This window comes from Macaca thibetana, chromosome 19 (genome assembly GCF_024542745.1).
Source record: "Macaca thibetana thibetana isolate TM-01 chromosome 19, ASM2454274v1, whole genome shotgun sequence".
Lineage (NCBI taxonomy): Eukaryota > Metazoa > Chordata > Mammalia > Primates > Cercopithecidae > Macaca > Macaca thibetana.
In genome coordinates this window covers 21783611-21791951 of record NC_065596.1, presented here as the reverse complement: position 1 = coordinate 21791951, position 8341 = coordinate 21783611, and the positions used below count along the sequence as shown (strand labels likewise).

General features: G+C 52.5%; 3 protein-coding genes across 8 annotated transcripts in view; 1 reads left to right on the top strand and 2 right to left on the bottom strand.

Moving 5' to 3' along the window:
• TIMM13 (translocase of inner mitochondrial membrane 13) overlaps positions 1 to 8341 on the bottom strand; it is a 319004-nt gene that overhangs the window by 25419 nt on the left and 285244 nt on the right. The gene's annotated exons all lie outside the window — the stretch shown is intronic.
• Positions 1 to 8341, bottom strand: part of LSM7 (LSM7 homolog, U6 small nuclear RNA and mRNA degradation associated) — a 401328-nt gene that overhangs the window by 123480 nt on the left and 269507 nt on the right. The gene's annotated exons all lie outside the window — the stretch shown is intronic.
• Positions 1 to 8341, top strand: part of GADD45B (growth arrest and DNA damage inducible beta) — a 129498-nt gene that overhangs the window by 107985 nt on the left and 13172 nt on the right. The gene's annotated exons all lie outside the window — the stretch shown is intronic.

The window sequence follows — 8341 nt, the reverse complement described above, 5'->3', positions numbered from 1 at the left end:
ACAGCCTGGGCCACATAGGGAGACCCCACCATCTCTACTATGGAGGCGCACGCCTGTAATCCTAGCTACTGGGGAGGCTGAGGCAGGAGAATCGCTTGAACTTGGGAGGTGGAGGTTGCAGTGAGCCAAGATCGTGGCACTGCACTCCAGCCTGGGCAACAGTGGGAAACTGTCTCAAAAAAAAAAAAAAAAAAAAAAAAAAAAAAAAAAAAAAAAAAAAAAAAAAAAAAAAGCCATATAGTGTACAATGCTACTGATATAAAATGTCCAGAAGGCTATCAAGGAGCATGAATTTCAACAAATTGAGTTTAATGATCTCATTGGCTCTTATTAGCAATTCATGAATGGGACAGCATTCAATCTATGAAATAGGCACTCAAACAAGCTAAGCAGAGAGAATGGGCACTCTGCATTATAAGCAGAAAAGGCTGAAGAAAGGAGAAATAATAAATAAAATAAAAGCCAGGCCAGGTATAGTGGTTTGCTCACGCCTGTAATGCCAGCACTTTGGGAGGCCGAGGTGGGAGGATCGTTTGAGCCCAGGAGTTTGAGACTAGCCTGGGCAACATAGCAAGACCCCATCTCTAAAAATAAAAAGAAAAAGAAATAGCCAGGTGCAGTGGCTCACACCTGTATTCCCAGCACTTTAGGAGGCCAAGCCGGGCAGATCACGAGGTCAGGAGTTCGAGACCAGCCTGACCAATATGGTGAAACCCTGTCTCTACTAAAAATACAAAAATTAGCCAGGCATGGTGGCACACGCCTGTAGTCTCAGCTACTCGGGAAGCTGAGGCAGGAGAATTGCTTGAACCTGGGAGGCGGAGGTTGCAGGGAGCCGAGATTGCACCACTGCACTCCAGCCTGGCAACAGAGTGAGACTCCATCTTAAAAAAAAAAAAAAAAAAAAAAAAAATTAGCTGGGCGCCTTTAGTCCTAGGTATTTGGGAGGCTAAGGTGGCAGGATTGCTTGAGCAAGAGAGGTCAAGGTTGCAGTGAGCCATGATCACATCACTGCATTCCAGCCTGGGTGACAGAGCGAGACTTTGTCTCAAAAAAAGTAAAAATAAAAATATGAAATAAAAACCAATGGGTTGATTCAAAGTTACTTTTTTCATAGGGTCTGTTTTAACCCCTTCTGTTTTGAGGGGACTCCCCTATCAGGTTAACTGAGCCCGTTTGGCTTGGTGGCTGTGAATGGTTTTTTTTTTTTTTTTGAAAACCTGCACCCTTTAAAGTTCAGTTTGAGGCCAGGTGCGGGCAGCTCTCACCTGCAATCTCAGCACTTTGGGAGGCTGAGATGGGGGTATCGCTTAAGCCTAGGAGTTTGAGAACATCCTGGGCAACATAGTGAGACTCTGTCTCAGACAAAAAATATGTTGTTTTTTTTTTTTGTAGAGACAGAGTCTCACTCTTGTCACCCAGGCTGGAGTGCAATGGTGTGATCTCAGCTCACTGCAACCTCCACCTCCTGGGTTCAAGCAATTCTCTGCCTCTGCCTCCTGAGTAGCTGGAATTACAGGCGCCTGCCACCATGCCCAGCTAATTTTTGTATTTTTAGTAGAGACTGGGTTTCATCATCTTGGCCAGGCTGGTCCTGAACTCCTGACCTTGTGATCCACCCACCTCGGCCTCCCAAAGTGCTGGGATTACAGGCATGAGCCACCGCACCCAGCCAAACAAATTTTTAATCATTAGCGATGTGTGCTGACACACACCTGTAGTCCCAGCTCCTCGGGAGGCTGAGGCAGGAGGATGGCTTGCATCCACGAGTTCAAATCCGCAGTCAGCCATAATTGTGCCACTGCACTCCAGTCTGGGCAATAGAACGAGACCCTGTTTCAAAAAATAAAAAAATAAAAGTTCAGTTTGACTACGTGGTACCTAGCACTAGAGACTCCATTCCAATTTTATCTGGTCTGCTGGCGACTAGAGACCCCAGTCTAAAACAATGGCCTGCCATACATTTTATTTAACAAGGCCAGGGACAGTGGCTCACACCTGTAATCTCAGCACTTTGGGAGGCCGAGGGGGACAGACCACCTGAGGCCAGGAGTTCGAGACCAGCTTGGCCAACATGGCAAAAACCTGTCTTTCCAAAAAATACAAAAATTAGCCAGGCATGGTGGTGGGCGCCTGTAGTCCCAGCTACTTGCGAGGCTGAGGCACAAGAATTGCTTGAACCCAGGAGGCAGAGGTTGCAGTGAGCTGAGATCACGCCACTGCACTCCAGCTTGGGTGACAGAGCGAGACTCCGTCTCAAAAAAACCCCAAAAATGTAACTTAACAAGACAATCTGTACAGCAGTGTTTCTCCAACTCTGCACTAGATATCTGGGGCCAGATCACTCTCTGTTGCAGGGGGTTGGAGACAGGGGGTGCTGTCCATTACAGGGTGTCGAGCAGTACCCATTCCATGCCATGAGCATCCCAGTCTCCTACTTATTTTTTATTTTATTTTTATTTTTATTTGAGGCAGCGTCTCGCTTTGTGGCCCAGGCTGGAGTGCAGTGGCGCGATCTCAGCTCACTGCAATCTCCGCCTCCTGGGTTCCAGCGATTCTCCTGCCTCAGCCTCCCGAGAGCTGGGATTACAGGCACGCGCCACCATGCCCGGCTGAGTTTTTGTGTTTTTAGTAGAGACGGTTTTGCCATCTTGGCCAGACTGGTCTTGAACTCCTGACCTCAAGTGATCTGCCCGCTTTGGCCTCCCAAATTGCTGGGATTACAGGTGTGAGCCACCGTGTCCGGCCTCAGACCCCTAGTTATGACAACTAAATATGTCTCCAGACATTGCCACATGTCACCAGAGGGGCAAAATTGCCCCAACTGGAGAATAACTTCCTCTTGCCCTAGAACTGGCCCGGTCGTACTTCTGCCTGGGGAACTCCTTCTCACACATCTCACCTTGGGGGTTTGGCTCAGCCTCTGCCAGAGACTCCAATAAATCACACACTGAGAATCTAATGCCTTTTCCAGCCTACTGAGGACACTGGGGGAAAATGCCCACCTGCCTCCAACAGCCAACATTCACTCGCTAATATTCCCCTCTTACCAGTTAGACCCCTAGCCTTAGAACCTAGGCAGGAAGCCTGGCATGGTGGCTCACACCTGCAATCCCAGCACTTTGAGAGGCTGAGACAGGAAAATGGCTTGAGCCCAGGAGTTCAAGACCAGCCTGGGCAACATAGCAAGACCCATCTCTACAACATTTTTTTGTTTTTGTTTTTGAGACAGTCTCTCTGTCGCCCAGGCTGGAGTGCAGTGGCCCAATCTCGGCTCACTGCAACCTCCGCCTCCTGGGTTCAAGAGATTCTCCTGCCTCAGCCTTCTGAGTAGCTGGGATGACAGGCATGCACCACCATGCCTGGCTAATTTTTTTATTTTTGTAGAATTTCATCATGTTGGCCAGGCTGGTCTTGAACTCTGGACCTCAAGTGATCTGCTCACCTCAGTTTCGCAGAGTGCTGGGATTACAGGTGTGAGCCACTGCACCCGGCCCCTACAAAATAATTTTTTTAATTAGTTGATCGTGGTGACGTGCATCTGTATTCCCAGCTACTTGGGAGGCCGAGCCAAGATCGCTTGAGCCCAGGAGGTAGAGGCTGCAGTGAGCTATGATTGCACCATTTCACTCCAGCCTGGATGACAGTGCAAGACTCTCTCTTTTTTTTTTTTTGGTGGGGGAGACAGGGTCTCACTCTGTCACGCAAACTGGAGTGCAGTGGCGTGATCTTGGCTTACTGCAACCTCTGCCTCCCAGGATCAAGTGATTCTCCTGCCTCAGCCTCCCGAGTAGCTGGGATTACAGGCATGTGCCACTACTGCCCGGCTAATTTTTGCTAGAGATGGGGTTTCACCATGTTGGCCAGGCTGGTCTAGACCTCCTGACCTCAAATTATCTGCCCGCCTCGGCCCCGCACAATGCTGGGATTACAGGTGTGAGCTACCATGCCCAGCTGCAAGACTCTCAAAACAAACAACAAATAAACCAGCCAGGCAAGAGGGGACTAGACTGTGACTGTGTATTTAGAGACCTGATACTGTTTTCGTTCCTCATAAAGGGCGGAATATAAAATATAGATGGTAAAACACAATTGGAAATAAATTAATACTACAGGAGGCAGGACCAGAGGGGAGAAGGATGACTGAGGTTTGAGGTTTGGGTGGGAAATGGGGTCATTTTTTTTTTTTTTTTTGAGACGGAGTCTTGCTCTGTGGCCCAGGCTGGAGTGCAATGGCACGATCTCAGTTCACTGCAACCTCCGCCTCCCGGGTTCAAGTGATTCTCCTGCCTCAGCCTCCCAAGTAGCTGGAATTACAGGTGTGTGCCACCACGCCCAGCTAATTTTTGTATTTTTAGTAGAGACGGGGTTTCACCATGTTGGACCAGGCTGGTCTCAAACTCCTGATCTCAGGTGATCCGCCAGCCTCGGCCTCCCACAGTGCTGGGATGACAGGTGTGAGCCACGGCGCCCAGCTGGGTCACCGGGCTAGGTCTGAGGGTCCCACCCTCAGACTGATCTGCAACCCCCTCCGCATCAATTTCTCACTGACCACCAGCCTTGGCCACTGGCCGACCTAATCCCCCTACTCGTCCATCACCGGAGACCCTGCGGGGTCCCGCCCCCAACCCCATCGCGCTGCCCCTCTGGGCACTTCCATCCCCCCAGCCCTCCATCCCCAGCCTTTGCCTGTGCTGTTCCACCCGCCAGGAGCGCCGTTTCCAGCCTGACAGCGCGGGCCCGGGCCTCAGTCTTGCGCTCTGCAAACCGGGGTCTCGAACCTACCCCCGCCCTCCTGTGTCGGCGCTGGGGAGGGGCTTCGGGTGCCGGAGCCACCCCCGCGGGACCCCCAGGGACTGGACTCCAAGTCCCAGAAAGCCCCGCGCTTCCCGTGGGTGGGGCCCGGGGCTTTCCCCCTCCCAGCGTACAGTTTGGGAGGCGCTGGGCAATTTTCAAATTTTGGCGCTGAGCGGGAGGGGCGGTGACAGCTGCGACCGTGGTCCCCCGGGGACACCCACTCCCAGGCTGCTGCTGGCAGCTGCGCCCGGAGCCCGAGGTCTGGGGCACCCCGCAAAGCTGCCCCGTCCGCTCCGAGGGGCCTCCCCAGGCACGACACGCGGCAGAGGGCTCCGGGCCTATTTCCACGATGGGAAACTGAGGCACGGGAGCGTTAGGGGCCGGTTGGGGGATCTGTACCAGGGGCGTAGCGGAGGCAGGATTCGAACGCGGGACCCTCTTTCCCCCGGGAGGTAGAAAGTTCGTGACCAATTGGCCGGGCGCGGTGGCTCACGCCTGTAACCCCGACACTTTGGGAGGCCAAGGCGGGTGGATCACCTGAGGTCAGGAATTCAGACCAGCCTGACCACCATGGCGAAACCCCGTCTCCACTAAAAAATAAAAAAAAAAATTATCCGGGCCTGGTGGCAGGTGCCTGTGATCCCAGCTACTCTGAGGCAGGAGAATCGCTTGAACCTGGGAGGCGGAGGTTGCAGTGAGCCGAGATTGCGCCATTGCACTCCAGCCTGGGCTACAAGAGCGAAACTCCGTCTCAAAAAGAAAAAAAAGAAAGTTAGTGACCAATTGCTGTCTGCTTTTGGGGAGAGGGTGAGGGGCCGCGGGAGAGAAATCCCGGACCCTGGGACTACGCAGCCCGTAAGGCCCCCAGCCCCGACTAGTCCATTCCACTGACCTCCACCCGGCACCGCCACTCCCACCCGGGGAGTGGATATTGGCGCCAGATTTAAAAAATTTCAGCCTAACGGCTGTGGCTGGCTCCCGGCCCAGAATGCCAGCCTGGAGCCGGGATTCCGGAACCTGGATCTGGAGGAGCCCGGATTCCGGAGCCTGGATCTCGGGGAGCCCGGATTCCGGAGCCTGGATCTCGGGGAGCCCGAATTCCGGAACCTGGATCTCGGGGAGCCCGGATTCCGGAGCCTGGATCTCTGGGAGCCCGGATTCCGGAGCCTGGATCTCAGGGAGCCCGGATTCCGGAGTCTGGTTCTGGGGGAGCTCGGATTCCGGAGCCTGGATCTCGGGGAGCCCGGATTCCGGAGTCTGGTTCTGAGGGAGCTCGGATTCCGGAGCCTGGATTTCGGGGAGCCTGGATCTGAGGGAGCTCAGATTCCGGAGCCTGGCTCTCTGGCAACCCGGATTCCGGAACCTGGATCTCTGGGAACCCGGATTCCGGAGCCTGGATTCTGGGATCTGGGTCTTGGGAAGCCGGATTCTGGAACATAGATTCCAGAACTTGGAGGCCAAACCTGGTATCTAAGATCAGAATTCAGGACCCTGGAGTAGGAACCCTGTGATCCCAACAGAAATCCGGGAGGCGAGCAGAGCTCTGGGGCCGTGGCTGGCAGCTGCCTGTTAGATGAACCAATGGAGCAGTGAAATCAACACGTATTGGCGGGGCCTCTACTTTGTGGCAGGCACTCGGGGGACAGGGGAAGCGAGTACATATTATAAATAAGTGAATTAGGCGGGGTGCAGTGGCTCACACCTGCAATCCCAGCATTTAGAGAGGATGAAGCAGAAGAATTGCTTGAGGCCAGGAGTTCGAGACCAGCCTGGGCAACATAGTGAAACCCCATCTCTACAAAATATACAAAAATTAGCCAGGTGACTCATGCCTGCAGTCCCAGCTACTTGGGAGGCTCAGGTGGGAGGATCACTTGAGCCCAGAAGGTGGAGGCTGCAATGAGCAGAGACTGAGTCACTGCACTCCAGCCTGGGTGACAAGAGTAAGACCCTGTCTCAAAAATAAATAAATAAGGCTGGGCGCGGTGGCTCACGCCTGTAATCCCAACACTTTGGGAGGCCGAGGCGGGCAAATCACTTGAGGCCAAGAGTTTAAGACCAGCCCTGCCAACATGATGAAACCCCCTTTCTATTAAAAATACAAAAATTAGCCGGGTGTGAGGGAGCATGCTTGTAATTCCAGCTACTCAGGAGGCTGAGGCACGAGAATTGCTTGAACTCGGGAGACGGAGGTTGCAGTGCGCCGAGATTGTGCCACTGCACTCCAGCCTGGGTGATGGAGTGAGACTCTGTCTCAAAAATGAATAAATAAATAAGTGAATTGTATGGCATGCTAGAGGATGCTGAGCATGGGGAAGAAAGAAAGTGGGGTAAATGCTGGGGCATGTGTGGAGTAGGGGTAGAGGTGGGCCTCTTAGAAAAGGGCGAGACAGGGTCTTGCTATGTTGCGTCTCAAACTAGGCTGGTCTTAAACTCCTTGGCTCAAGTGATCTGCCTGCCTTGGCCTCTCAGAGTGCTGGAATTACCGGCATGAGCCACCATGCCCAGCCTATATTCACTTTTCTTATCTCACAGTTTCTGTGGGTCAGGAATCCAGATGTGGCTTAACTTTGGCATCCTCTGGCTCAGGGCTCTGAAAGGTGGCCACCGAGATGTCTCTGGAGCAGAGTCCACTTCTAGACTCACTGACACATGGTTAGAAGGATGCTGTTCCTTGCAGACTGTTGGACTGAAGCCTCAAATCCTGGCCCACTGCTGTCCAGGGCCTACCTCCATTCATCAGGAGGGGCTGGGAGTGAATTAGTCAGAGTTCTCCAGAGAAACAGAACCAGCAGGAGGGGAGAGAGAAAAAGAGTTTTTTTTTTTTTTTTTTTTTTGAGACTGAGTTTCACTCTTGTTGCCCAGGCTGGAGTACAACGGCACAATCTCGGCTCACCACAATCTCCTCCGCCTCCCGGATTCAAGTGATTGTTGTGCCTCAGCCTCTCGAGTAGCTGAGATTAGAGGCACGTGCCACCACGTCTGGCTAATTTTGTATTTTTAGTAGAGATGGGGTTTCTCCATGTTAGTCAGGCTGGTCTTGAACTCCCGACCTCAGGTGATCCGCCTGCCTTGGCCTCCCAAAGTGCTGGGATGACAGGCGTGAGCCACCATGCCTCGCCAAGAGATTTATTTATTTATTTATTTATTTATTTATTATTTATTTTTTTTTTTTTGAGACGGAGTCTCGCTCTGTCGCCAAGAGATTTATTTATTTATTTATTTATTTTTTTGAGACGGAGTCTCGCTCTGTCGCCCAGGCTGGAATACAGTGGCTGGATCTCAGCTCACTGCAAGCTCCGCCTCCCGGGTTCACGCCATTCTCCTGCCTCAGCCTCTCGAGTAGCTGGGACTACAGGTGCCGCCACCTCGCCCGGCTAGTTTTTTGTATTTTTTTTAGTAGAGACAGGGTTTCACCGTGTTAGCCAGGATGGTCTCGATCTCTTGACCTCGTGATCCGCCTGTCTCGGCCTCCCAAAGTGCTGGGATTACACAGGCTTGAGCCACCGCGCCTGGTCAAGAGATTTATTACAAAGCATTGATG